The sequence below is a fragment of the Bidens hawaiensis genome, unplaced genomic scaffold, assembly GCF_021521415.1.
Source record: "Bidens hawaiensis isolate Kalapana, Puna unplaced genomic scaffold, B.hawaiensis_p1.1 tig00020922_1, whole genome shotgun sequence".
NCBI classification, from domain to species: domain Eukaryota; kingdom Viridiplantae; phylum Streptophyta; class Magnoliopsida; order Asterales; family Asteraceae; genus Bidens; species Bidens hawaiensis.
This window is the reverse complement of record NW_027493232.1, coordinates 358,574-373,522: the sequence shown is the minus strand read 5'-3', so window position 1 is coordinate 373,522 and position 14,949 is coordinate 358,574. Positions and strand designations below refer to the sequence as shown.

General features: G+C 36.5%; 1 pseudogene; it reads left to right on the top strand.

The window, feature by feature from the left end:
• Positions 1-4,275: 4,275 nt before the first annotated feature.
• LOC143562281 (triosephosphate isomerase, cytosolic-like) lies at positions 4,276-10,744 on the top strand (annotated as a pseudogene).
• Positions 10,745-14,949: the final 4,205 nt, after the last annotated feature.

Here is a 14,949-nt window from a genome sequence, read left to right as displayed (position 1 = left end):
AACATGATAAGAATGACGTATCTGATCATGTGAGTGCATCCACCTAAGGAGTGAACGATACTAACGTGTTTACTTCATGTGCAGAGAAAGTAATTGTTGAGGATTGGACTGATGAGGATGATGAAGCTTGTGTTTCGTTTAATAAAGACTTTAATTCTGATGTTACTTTAAAACTACCTGCGTTGAATTCTTTTATTCCGACTGTTTGGGTGGGCTCTGTTTTAAAGAGCGACGATTCTTGTGTGGTTGATTCAGTTGAAACTTTAAATTCTGATAATGTGGTTTCAAATAAAATTGAAAAACCCAAAAAAGTTCAACAAGTATTTACCACCAAAATTTGTTAAAGAGGGATGCTCTAATGACAAACAAGGTGATATATTTCACAATGTGAAACATGGCTCTCACGACTTTAAACAAACTGGTCCACACAACCAGTCTAGACAAGGAGTTGCCCAAAATGATTTTTACATAAAACGACAAACATGTTTTAACTGTGGCACTCCCGGTCATATTGCCAGAAATTTTCCACATCGTCCATATGTTCCATATTATGGATTTTATCAGTGGAATATGCCCTATATGCCTCACAATTCACACAGGCAAAGATTCAGGCATTATCCGGCTAATTACTCTGATGATGATTGGAACCAAAACAAATCTGGCAGGGTTAGTTCTCATCAGACCAAGCCTAACATGTTTTGAAAAAAGGTTAGAAAAGGTGCTTCGGTTTTAAAAGCGAACACAAATTCTAAGCCAAAACGGGTGGAAAAGGCAACCTCGTCTTCTTCCAACCCCAAAACACCGGAGGTTACGACAACCATTCGTACATATAATGCCAAATCATACAATGGTAGACACAAATGCTTGCCTAAATCTTCGGCAAAGGAATCTGAAAAATCCATGTTTGTTGATAAAAGGGACATGTTGTGGCAACCCATGACAACCTTAAATGCATCAGGGTCACCCAGTGTAACTATGGACTGGGTACCAAAATCTAACTAATCTCGCGCTTTGTGCAGGGACAGCTATGGAGGAATATCATCAGACCTTGGTATGTTGATAGTGGCTGTTCCAGGCACATGACAGGAGACATTTCCCAACTACACGACATTCAAACCTTTAATGGTGGGTATGTGTCCTTTGGAGGAGGAGAGAAGGGAAAGACCACACAGAAGGGTACTGTAAGTAACGGTGTTCTAAAATTTGAAAATTGTTACAAATCCAGTTCAACATTCTAAAACCAAGCACATCGATACTAAAATTCATTTTATTCGTAACTGTTATGACCGAAAATTGATTCACCTTAAACAAGTTCACACTGATAATAATGTGGCGGACTTATTTACAAAACCGGTCGGAACAACCAAATTTAATGTGCTTGTGAGTTTTCTTAAAATGCTTCGTTTCGAGGATTGAGTCTTTTTGAGTGTAAACTCGTACATATCTTCTTGATCTGTACAATTTTAGGGGGAGAAAGATCAAAAAGCCAAAAATAGTGTGTGTGCGTGAATAATTAAAAAAAAAATTGTGTGTAAGTTTCATTTTCGCTTAAAATTATGTCGGTTGCTTAAGTTTGAAGAACATATACTTGTATATGTTTGGTCCGGTGATCTACTTGTAGAGTCACAGAGGATAGCCATTTGTCTAAAGACTGAAAGCATCTGGGGCGATTGTGATATGTTTTGTGTTTTTGAATTCTTTCACTTAAAATCATGCCGGTTACTCAAGTTCAACGGACATATTTCATATGTTTGGTCATGTCATCAATTCTTGACTCACGGGATAGCCATTAACCTTAGGACTGAAAGTGACCAGGGCAACTGAACATACATAAAAATTAATTTTTGGTTTAACTATCGATTTAAGTTCTTTCACTGAAAATCATGTCGGCCACTTAAAGTTTGATGGACACATTTTATTATGTGTTTGGTCCTATTGTCTACCTGTAGACACATAGGATAGCCATTCACCTGAAAACTGAAGGCAGCTGGGGTGATTGGATTTAAATCGTCTTTGGAATATCATTTGGGAAATGATACTATTATTCAGCTAAAAGCTTTTCAGATAGCTTAAAGTATTTTTAAATGAAAATTGATTCAACCTTTGAGAAATGATAGATAAATTGATTTTGAATGCCTAACGTGTGAAGTTATTAGGCTAAAAAGGGCTTTTGATTAGTTATTGATGTGTGTGGAAGCTTTTCATGATAATTAAAAGTTTTAAGTGATATAAACTAAATCTGCTGAACTTATTGTGGAGAGTCATTTTGAAAATATTTGCATGTCCCTAGACACATCTCTCCGAATGATAGGCAGAAAAGCAATTACCCAGTCATACACGAGCCCGTTAGTATCTTGATCGCCAAAAAGGTTTTATTTCATATTTAAAAAATAAATAAATTATTATTATTTAATTTATCATTAAATTGTTTTCTAAAAGCTTAAAGGGGTCTTAGGGAACTACAGGGGTGGGGCACTCAAATAAGTCCTAAACACCCTGAATGTAAGGCTTGTAAGTCCGGATGGCATGTAAGTCCAACGTTCAACCTTAAAGCTTAAAATCATTTTGTATAGAGAAAAATACTTTGATCAAGTACTAAGGGGTTGGAGTCAAATTGGGGTGATATGGGGAAAACCAAATACGCCTTGAGAATAGATAAGGGGCATCAGAGGTCCATAAGTGATGTCCATGTAAGTTTCATGCCTAATCGAATCTAATCATATCACTATCGCAATGAAATTCATGAAAATTACCTACTATCAACCTTTTCACTATGTCACAATAATGCTGAAAATGAATCATTGTGAAAGTACCTTAATCAATATGATCTCTTGTTTGGATCTTTTCAAGGTGGTTTTTAAATAGCTGAAATTTGATCCCAATATACTTTGATGTTCTAAAGACTAGATAGGTAAATTTTGTTTTAGTTTAGTTTTATTTTATTTCTATTTTTCTATTCTCATCTACTTTCATTTATTTTATTTTTGCCTCGTGTTTACTCATGTCTAAACAAAGTTTTTAAGAGATCGTTTTTCACATAAGTCGGGATGCTTTTCAAAGTGCGCAGAGATATTTTTAAAGAGTAACCGTTCTCGGTTAAACATGATTTCTTAGTTCTCGGCTCTATCATTTTTGGTCCTAGTTGCTTGTGATGATGATGTTCTCGGCTACTTCTTGTTCTCGGCCAGATTTGAGAGTTCTCTACCTTCAGTGAACAGTTCTCAGCCACATCTTTTCGGCAAATCATTGTTTTCGGTCTGGTCTGATGTGACCAGGTAGTCTATAAAGGCACTCATTAATCTTGAAAAATACAACTTCTCTTATCTTCTACAATCTTCTCTCACTCTAACCATCAAATCTTTCACCTATCTCGCTGCCTTACTTCTTTTCTTGTCTCCTTGAGATTCTCAAGAAAAATTTCTTTAAATAGGTAAGGAACTCTATTATGGTTGAAAGATTGTTAGAGATTATTTGATTTTGATTCATCATTCAAACGGTGTGTTTGATCTATGTTGAAGTTACTGATGGTTGGTTTTAGTCATTAATTGTAGTTACAGGTTTGGTCATTAATGGTGATTGGTGGCATGTTGAAGATGATGAACAGTTCTCTGAGGTTTTCGGCATGGACTGACCAGATTCTTCTTGTCAATCAGAGAGATCTTCGTTTTGAAGAGTTGTTAAAGCATTCTCGGTCAAACCTGGACCGAGGATTTGTTGGTCCTACCAAAGATACATCATGCTTGACTTTTCTGAGTCAATCAAGCCTAATATTCGTTGCTATCCATGATGACGAACATCATGTTTATCTATTTCATATGGATAGTAGCATGACCTGTGCCGGACTCCCAGCCAGGTTTTTAAATTAAGGCACTAAATATGACACCAAACCTCCAAGTGTCTATTTCGAAGCCACAGTATATACACCGAATGCCCTAAATAAAAGTATAGATGGACGATGATTGTCTAACGCCAAAGCAGTTTGATCAAGCAATAAACCAAGGGGGAGAATGTTGGGCTATATTTGTGGTTTATGCTTGTATGTTGGGCTTAGGTAGGGTATATTATGTAAACCGAGAACTTTATGGTTGTCGATGGGCTTTGGGCTTTTGTTGGGCCAGTATGCTGGTACCCTATATATATAGAATGCATTGTATAGGGTTAGGAGTTGTTCATTCACCCAACGTGCTTTAGGCAGATAGGACAACTCCAAAGAATGCTACAGGACAAACATCATTCTCATTAGTCTTTGGAGCTGAAGTAGTGATCCCCACCGAAATGGTGTATCCAACAGCCAGAACAAGCATCCGTGATCCTCAGGTGAATGAAGAGAATCTTGTCCAAGACCTAGATACTGTAGAAGAACTTAGAGATCAAGCAAGATTTAGGATGGCAGCCTACCAACAGAAGATAGCCGGTGCATACAACAAAAATATCAGAATCAGAAGGTTTCAAGTTAGGGATTTAGTTCTTCGGAATGATTTTCAAAATACAACTAATCCTGCTGATGGAAAGTTAGCACCCAAATGGGAAAGGCCTTACTTGATTGAAACCGAAGCTGGAAAGGGGGCATATCGTTTGATGAATATGGAGAGTGACATGCTCCCAAGGGCTTGGAATGCAATTCATCTGAAAAAATATTTTTGTTGCTCAGGATCCTGGATCCTAGTCAGCTACTTCAATCCGGTATCTGGTATTTACTTTTATATCTATATTTATATACATTATGTTAAAATTTTGTTTCATCAAGTATCTCAAGCTGCAGAAATACTGAGCAATAGGGCCCTCAAGTGGAAAAAACGGGTTGGCCAACTCTCTCCTAAGTTTAATTGGCCTTATCGCCAGGTTTATAAGGTCTTCACCTTATCCCATGAATTTAGGGTTTTGACACCCTCGCCTGGAGCGCACGATTATCCGGGTATGATTGGAGGCTGTGGGACCAGTACACTATACGTGGCTGGCAATTTCATGGCTAAAAATCATATCTTGGATCCTACGAATTAAATGGTAGACGTACCATATGCACAAGTTAAGGTCAAGGCCGGGTTAGACTCGTCTCCGCATTTATTTGGGCCAACGCCAAGGATCGGCTCGTCGCCCGTATCTATTGGGCTTGTCCCCACATTTTATTGGGCTTGTCCCCACGTATCTATTGGGCTTGTGCCCACGTTTCTTTGGGCTTGTCCCCACGTTTTATTAGGCTTGTCCCCGAGATGGTTGGATTTAGATCCAACTTTTCTAATAATTCTATTCTCTTTTGGTTACATATTTTAACGGGTAAGCAATTCAAGAAGTACAATAAGGATTCAAGATCCTCTATCTTAGCAACACAGAAGACAAAACGGAAACCAAAAGAGTTATATTATCAACTAGCAAACCAAAAGTTGACCCGGGTTTCTCCAGCAACAGGTGGACCATCCATCCAGGTCAAGACTTTACAAGATTATCATATGTCTATTCAGAAATTCAAAAGCCAAAGGCATTTAAGGCTTCATCCGCAAAAAGCTAAGGATCCCTCCACCCGAACCACCTTTGATAATTGTCTTTAGGATCATCGATCCTGAGAATTACTACTATTGTTAGAATATAAACCACCAACAAAAACCATTAAAACATCATAAAAAAATGGGCGTCGGCCTTGTCTTCATATCCATCATTGACCATTTCCCCGCTCATTCCTTCACCACGCTACCATCACCATCACCAACATCCTTGATCCCCACCTATCGCCTGAATAGTGTTTTTAATCTGGGATGAAGAATGGTTACAAGGCGCCTCAATGTTATAACCTAGGGATAATAATGAGTCAGCAGGCAATGGTCACATCATTTTCTCTCCAACGGTTGCGATTCGAACTCTCGGGATAAACATGACAGCTGTTATCCATTCACACCTATCATGTTTGGGGGAAATTGTTGGGGCCAGGATTCTTGATCCTTGTGGATAAGCTATTCTTGGAGACTGTTTCCAGGAATAAAGATCCTATATGGATAAAGGATCCTTAATAGTTAAAGACTTGGTTAAATCATTGAAGATTGCAGACGTTGGAAGGAGTTACAACTCGTTTATAACAATGAGTAACCGCTCCAAGATTCCCGCCATGACAATTAATGCTCTTTATGGCTATTTATTATTTAATCAACCTTCTTGTAACTATATATTTGAGCTGATTATATCACATAAGACACAACACATAGCATACTTAGAATCATACTAGCAAACACTTTGTACTCACGATCAGCTCTAATTCCACCTTTTGTAATCTTTTTAAGTTTAATATAATCGGTAGTGATAGTTTTCACTACCCAAGGTTTTTATGCCGGCAGGATACTAGTTACCAAGGGCTTTTCCTCGTATAAATCTCGGTGTTCATCTTTTGATATAGTCACTTTGATCATATTTGTCATACAAGCATCAACCCTCACATACGAATTTGGTTACTTGATCCTTAGACCGATTTTTGACCAAAACAAGAATATAGTCCATGAATGTAATCGGAGGAAGTGCAGTACCATTTTAGTTGAATTATGACATTTATAGCTTATACATATTAAGAATATAGTCCATGAATGTAATCGGATGAAGTGCAATACCATTTTAATTGAATTATGACATCTATAGCTTATACATATTAAGAATATAGTCCATGAATGTAATCGGAGGAAGTGCAGTACCATTTTAATTGAATTAAAACATCTATAGCTTATACATATTAAGAATATAGTCCATGAATGTAATCGGAGGAAGTGCAGTACCATTTTAATTGAATTATGGCATCTATAGCTTATACGTATTAAGAATATAGTCTATGAATGTACTCGGAGGAAGTGCAGTACCATTTTAATTGAATTATGACATCTATTGCTTATACATATTACTAATATGTATAAAATAGAACTTCGGTGGCGCAAGTGTTCTATTGGGTCACTTGGTGGCACCGTATTAGTTCCTAACTTTTATTTAGTTTTCATAACAAAGGTAAGGGAAACCGACTAGATGTCAATTTTTTTGTTTTAATTCCGGTACCATAACGAATGTAACACCCTATGCAAATCCCACATAGACCGTGGACAGGTGAGATCCTTGGTTCATAAATAAATGTCCTGCATCTTAAATCACCATTTTGGGCTTAATGGTAGTGGACGAGAGGAGAGCTCCACAATTAAGCGTGCTCAGGTGGGACTAGTAGCGGGATGGGTGATCTCCTGGTAAGTCTCCACCTGGGTAACCAAAAACAAATCCATGAGCTCTTCGTGCGCAAAGCGGACAATATTGGTGGTGCAAGGGGCCGAATGTTACAACGAAGTTAGCGGAAACCGACCAATTCGAGTAGACTCGCCTCTTCAACACCTATGACTGACAACGCTCGAGTTTTACCAACGTGCAAGTTTACCGTCCGACGCCCCTGGCCATCAGTTCACCTTCATATTTATATTTTTTTCATCTTTTAGCTTCAGTACCATAACGAGCGTAATTAAAACCGACCGAAATCGTATCGAATTACTGCCACACAGACAGAGACCGACAACGCTTGTATTTTCCACCGACCGGGTTTCCTGACCAAATAAACATCGTTTTAAATATTTTGTTTTTTATATGTTAATCTTTTTATAAGTTAAATTGACGAATTAATTTTTTGGGCTTTAACGCTCAAACTTTACCAACGATGTCTATACCCTAAGAACATAACTGATACTAACAGAATTCGCGTCGACTCACCATCGTAACGCTCAGGTTTATCAACGCTCGAGTTTCAATGCTAGAGTTTTGTCAACTGTCCCGGCAATGCGCCGAGTAGAAGAACTAGTTAAGAATATAGTCCATGAATGTAATCGGAGGAAGTGTAGTACCCTTTTAATTGAATTATGACATCTATAGCTTATACATATTAAGAATATAGTCCATGAATGTAATAGGAGGAAGTGCATTACCATTTTAATTGAATTATGACATCTATAACTTATACATATTAAGAATATAGTCCATGAATGTAATCGGAGGAAGTGCAGTACCATTTTAATTGAATTATGACATCTATGGCTTATACATATTAAGAATATAGTCTATGAATGTAATCGGAGGAAGTGTTGTACCATTTTAATTGAATTATGACATCTATAACTTATACATATTAAGAATATTGTCCATGAATGTAATTGGAGGAAGTGCGGTACCATTTTAATTGAATTATGGCATCTATAGCTTATACATATTAAGAATATAGTCCATGAATGTAATCGAAGGAAGTGCAGTATCATTTTAAATTATGACATATATAGCTTATACATATTAAGAATATAGTCCATGAATGTAATCGGAGGAAGTGCAATACCATTTTAATTGAATTATGACATCTATAGCTTATACATATTAAGAATATAGTCCATAAATGTATCCCGGTTATCAGTATTTGATTGGTACAATCCTGATGGATGTGCCTGCTTTTAAATATTTAGAATTGTGATGGTCTTGAATCGAGTCATGTACAGCCTTCGTGATTAACTCGTGTTGTTTTTGGTTGATAACCATTTTGTATTGGTTTAGCTTAGCATTAGCTATGAACCAGAAAGCAAGCTTGTGTTTAAATGGTATATAAACTGAACACACTTACTTAAGCTATTAGTTTCAGTTAAGTGAATTCTCTTAGACATAAAAAAACAAGTTGGTTTCATGGTGTAGTTGGTTATCATGTCAGCCTAACACATTGAAGGTCTCTGGTTTTTTTGTATTATTTTTTTGGATCTGTGAACCTAATGTAATTGTAAACAACCAAATAGGCCTTCCAAAATTTCAAACACGGCATATTACTTAACTTGAAAAATTAATCAATGATTTTAGCTCTCAATTTGATCAGCAAGAGAAGAGAATAACTCGAAACGAGTGAACATTGGCTTTCATTGCATCTCTATTAATCAAGTATTGACATTTAACTTTGTTGTTAATTACCATTTTAACTAGTACTTTACCGTAGAGGGGAACATGAAAGCTGGAATGTGACAATAATTCAATAATAAATGAAGAAACTTACAAAATAAATGCACTCTAAAATATCAGGACATTTTCCCAAATAGCCAAGAAAAAAAAAAACCAACGAAACTACTCTTAACAATATGAATAGGCTCTTGTGATCGTCTCCTATACAATTTTTCAATCTCAAAATTATCTACAGAAAAATACCTACTAAGACCCAAAAAGTTACGAACCCAATTCATCTCTGCCCGAACCAACAAAAAAATATAACCAATATATCAAACAAACATACAATCATCCATATATAAGTGTCTTTGTAGGGAAATAGGTAGGCAAAATAATAGTGTGTATACAAAAGATAAGCATCAAGGATTGGCAATGTTGTAGTATTCTGCAATTGGGAATGTTAAGACTACAGAAAATAAACCATGATATTTTAATAGATGCAAAACAACAACATTTAGGACAGGAGTAACACACACATCTAGTGAGACCAACGACAATATGTGTTCCACAGGTGCACGTGTATTAAGATTAACACGGCCACTCCAAACTGAATAAGAATGCATCAAGGACTACAATTGTGGGGTAACACCAAGAAGATAATCTCTAACCAGAGTGAAAAAAAGTTAACATCTTTGTGTGGATGTACAAAACAACTTGAGCATACTCTAAAAAACCTTTAAGCAAATCAACATATCATAGAGAAAATTAAGTATGAATAAAGTAATAAAGTATAGCAACTATCTATGTAATTATATAATATATTGTTCCCCTTAATTGTAACCGGCTTTTAAGAAGATCATGCCCTTTAAACTATTTAACTTTCAATCTGCATTCAAGCGTTCTTTAGTCGCGATTTGGTAAGCATCCAGATTTAAATTCGGTCTCTTATAATTAATAACTTTTATGTTTAAGATTTGTCGACGGCGACAACCGTTACAAGTTAAGTGTTCCAATTCGCATTGATTTTGGCTTCCAATCCGCAATTAGGGTTCAAATTATTCCCTCCAATTTTGCAGATATTGTGGTGAGTCCGCTATCTATGTTCACCCCTTGTGTTAAATGTGAACTAGAATCCCAGTTTCAAGTTGCAGCAAAAAATATTGTTGGGTTAAGAAAGAAGGTTGGTGAAATTAGTTATTTTATTCATTTTAAAAAATGTTTAATAATTCTGTAATTTAATTGCAGATGCTTGTCAATTTCAGTGTCCCATGGGCCATTGGTCATATTACGAGAGCTTTATTAAATGAAACCAATGTAATACTTTGTTTGATATATGAATTCTTCATGTCCATTTGTTAGTAAAGATGGTAATTCTTTTTTCATTAATTTGGTATATAATTTTCAATTTGTAGGAGACAAAATTGCAGTCGCACTTTCTCAATGATTGAAGGTGATTGCTTGACTTATGTCGTGGTATGCACAACTGTAATTTTGAGTTGATAATTGTCACCCTTAATAATATACCATATTCAGATTTTGACTTTTGTAAGTTTATTATTGCAGACAAGATCTCAAACTGGGATGTAGTCCTTTCGTGTGAGCCCGTTTGGGTTATTGTAACAGGGAAAGTAGCAACTCCATCTCAGGCTCCATAAGTAAGCTGAATATTAGTATGTGTAAACACTGTGATCAATAGTTACATGATGCAGAGTTAAGGGAATGGCTTGAAACAAATATCGAGGCTGATATGGAGGTCTGTCAATGTGTTTATTAAGTTTTCATTTTCGAAATTAAAATTAAAATATAATGTTTGTGTTTATAGAATATATGAATGGTTCCAACTCAAGGAACCGGGAGGTCATTGTTGATGGTTTCTTAGTTAGGTTGAAATATTAAGCTGATAACTGCTACCTTAACAAAAGATAACAGATCAAGAATCTACTTGTGCAAAGCTGAACAAGTCTGAGTTCGAGCAATACAAACCACATTTTTTGTGAGTCGAGTACAATTTCATTCGCCTTTTGAGTATTGCATAGTCTATTGTCAAACAGTCCTTTTATATATAGTGATGATTTGTATGTTTGGTTGATAATTTGCAGAAGTGGGAGTGGACAGACAACCCTATATTAATGCAAAGACTAGAAAGACACAAGTCCTGTGGTGTTTGTAATTCTGCTTTCATAGGGTGTGATAGTTGTTCGCTAATGCCGTCTTTATTGTTTTAAGTATAAGAATTCACACAAGTATGCTTAAACCCCCCATAATCCAATGGACTAATTCAATATTACAACACCCACGTGGCCATATTTTTATAATGTTATTTTTAAGATCCTAATTTACCTTAGCTTCCTTTCAGTGCCCTTACTTGGGCAAAGCATACATGAAAGTTGGTTGTATTGAATTAAGACAAAATTATGTTGAAATCCATTTTTAGTTATGTTTAGTGTCTAAAGGCTATATCTTACTTTTATGTTTGTTGCTGGACATGGCAATATGCTTCATTAATACCCGAACATATTATGTCAAAAAGTTTTATTATTGTTACATAATGTTTGCATATAAAAAAAGTCGGGAAAACATCACAAAATAATAACAAACTCTAACCATTGTACTAATTCGGTTACTCTTAATTGTTTTTTTCAATTATATAAAGTTGCCCTTTTGTTCATGTCCAACAGACTTATTACTTTTGTGGAGTTACCCCAACTGATTGGAACTTATATCTTTTTTAACAAAGCATGTGTTAAAAAGATACATCTTTAATCAAAAAACCAAACAAAAATATAATATCCATTTTAACTTAGCATGCATGTCATGTTTTAAAAAAGATATCCAAAATGTGCAGGTTCTAATACATGTCTGCGTATACGTTGAACAAAAAACATTCAAAATTTTAAAAATAAACAATAATGATGTTAATATAACACTAAACACACGGGTCGGGTATAAAACTTGAACAAGAAATTTTCAAAATTTTAAAAATAAACAATACTAATGTTAATATAACATTAAACACCCGTCCACTGGACGGGTATAAAACTAGTTAAAAATGACACGCCTAACCAATTTTGATCCATATCATACATTCTTGTTATGGATTGAGCCCAAATTAAGTATTTAACCCCAGATTTAAAAAATTATCCAATAATCATCGGTAATAAAATGTATTAATTAAAAATACACTTTTGTCAACTTTCAACCTGTTTTACACCGCGTTGCGAGGGTTGTGAAATCATAGCCGAAGCTAATGATAAAGTAATAGAACTAAACTTGTCGATTTTGTTCACTCGTTATCGCTGTCCATTTTTTGCCGACTAATAAATTTGAAGACTTCATATCAACTAAGACAATTTACCTTTGCCTGAAACATATAATGGGCTATTCACTGGCTTAAATCTTGATTTTAAATAACCACTTTCTACTTTTTAAAGGGCAAACTCAAGAATCAAATTAGAAAAATAAATAAATAAATATCCAAAATTTAAAACAAACCACATTCAAAGCCATCAGCCGACCCCATCTTTGATCCATGATTTTGCTGGCTGCTTGTCCATGCGTAGTCTTTGATAAATGGTTTCGTTGGCTGCTTGCCGATGTGTAGGGCGAAACAACAAAACCACATTTACTACAAAACCAAACCCAAACCCAACCATGCGCAGACCTGTTTTTAACAGAAAAAAGATCAACCAAAGCGGGTCAAATCACATTTATCTGTTCATAATTTAAAAAGTTATGGGTCTTTATTAGAAAAAAAAAGGGTGATGATTGAAAACTATGGACGAACGGTGACCACAACCATGAACAAAACTACATTTAGAAGGCAAATGCATTTCATGATGGAAACTTTCCAACAAACAATCAAACACCCCATTATTTTAGAATATAATCATAGTAATGAGAAAACGCACGATAATTGATCTAGACAGATAAGATTGAAGTCAAAGCATATGTATGAGAAGAAGAAACCCCAGTCCTCTGTATACACAAAAATCACAATAAAATAAATGAGTTACAGTTATTTATTTATAGTAACAAATATTGTTTCTATTAATAAAAATATAAAATATCAAACATTACATAACTCACATTTGCAGTTTGCTTACTTTCAAGACTCAACAAAGGCCAATAAATAATTGTAACTCATTTTTAAGTTTTGGGATCGGTACGGTAACAATTTTTTTTTTGCCTCCGATAGTGTTTTTGCTGACCGACACTGAAGGGGTATGCACCCGCCTTAACATCGAGCGGGGTGGGTCAACCCACAAGATATAGACAAGAGGCTTGAAATCAGGATGTCACGAAGACACAAAGCCAAAACCTATGTGCGTGGCGCATATCACATATGCTCACGCATCACATATGCTCACGCATATCACATATGCTCACGCATCACATATGCTCACGCATATCACATCTGCGCGTGGCGCATATCACATATGCTCACGCATATCACATGCTCACGCATATCACATCTGCGCATGAAACATCTACGCGTGAGAATAAAGAGAAGACCTTGCGCATCCCCAGGATAGGCGCATAAAGGACAACACAACAAATGAGACAATAGTCTAATCCAAATCAGGATAAAGACAACCATGATTGTACTCATCAGACAACCTTCCAGAAGGTATCTTTTAAGGAATAAAGAATGTGCTGATGTTGACAGCTGCCAATGAAGGGTGGACAACTCAGCAAAACCCATGTGCCACCACGTGATGGCACATGGGTCAGGTAAAATAACTTGGTCAGAGAATAATCAATGAAAAAGCACCAGGTGTCCTACGTACACGTGGCGCGAAGCAATAGGAGGAGGCCAAAAAGGCCCTAATTGGGTCTGAGCCCAATCATTGGAAACCCTAATACTATAAATACCACACCACCTCCACAGTTGGGGTCAAGGGCAAGAAATATATTCTGAATACTTTACTCATTTTCGCATTCTTATCTTCTCCTGCAATATCTTATTCTCACACTGGAGGGTTACCCCAAAGAGGACCCCTCTGTCCCTTTCTGAGGGGTAAGCTCACGGTGCTGTTCGTTTTGTAGGTGGAAGAACTCGTATCTCGGAAAACCATCGGTGATATAGCACACTCATACCCGAGGAACGTAGATCGTATACAAGGTAAGTCGATCCACGCTTCTTCATTGGCGCCATCCGTGGGACAACGGCAACAAAACCACTACTTCATCAATTTTCTCTCTGAAAATCTTCACCATGGTTTCCGGTGTTCAAAACAACGATCAAGTTCTGGAGGATAATGAGCTTGAGGATGTTAATGAGGGACATCAGGTTCTGAGGGCGCCGCGTGACACTGCGCGCACCACCAGTAACCATCCCTTCAACACAACACCTCATGATCAAACTGAAACTCCCCTAGACGATCTCACGTTCCAAAATCTGACTGGTACAAAAAAAAGGACCAAGGGACCCGGAAGTTGAAACCAATGACCCTAAAGAATGGCTCATAAACGAACAACGGCGTCTAATGGACAAATACAACGAGTTGGTAAAACACAAAAAGTTAGCCGATTTAACACAAAGGCTCGCATTTGATAAACAAACCATTCAGGGAACAGCAAAAAAGACGCGCGCTCTGGAAGACGGTCATTCTGTTCACACCGAACAAGCTGATATTAGTGATGAGGAAGAGGTGCACAGCATGAAGAAGACGCGAGATACTCATACAGGAGGTTCACAGCTTCGCGCACACATGCACATAGCACCTGGAGCCAAAGCTGATATGGATTTATACACACCATACAACCCACAAGCGAAAGCGCAAGTGGACGTAACCACACCATATATATGACAAACTGAAAATTTTTCTTACTTTTTCAGACACTCATCACGACTTGACTATTTTTCTTACTTTTTCAGACACTCATCACGACTTGACTCAAATTTTCGGGACGAAAATTCTTTAAGATGGGAATGATGTGACAATCGTCAATTTCAGGTTAACTCCGTTAACCCAACTCCGTCAATTCAAACTTAAAGATTTAAACTAGGGTTTAAATGACGCTTAACACTTACTA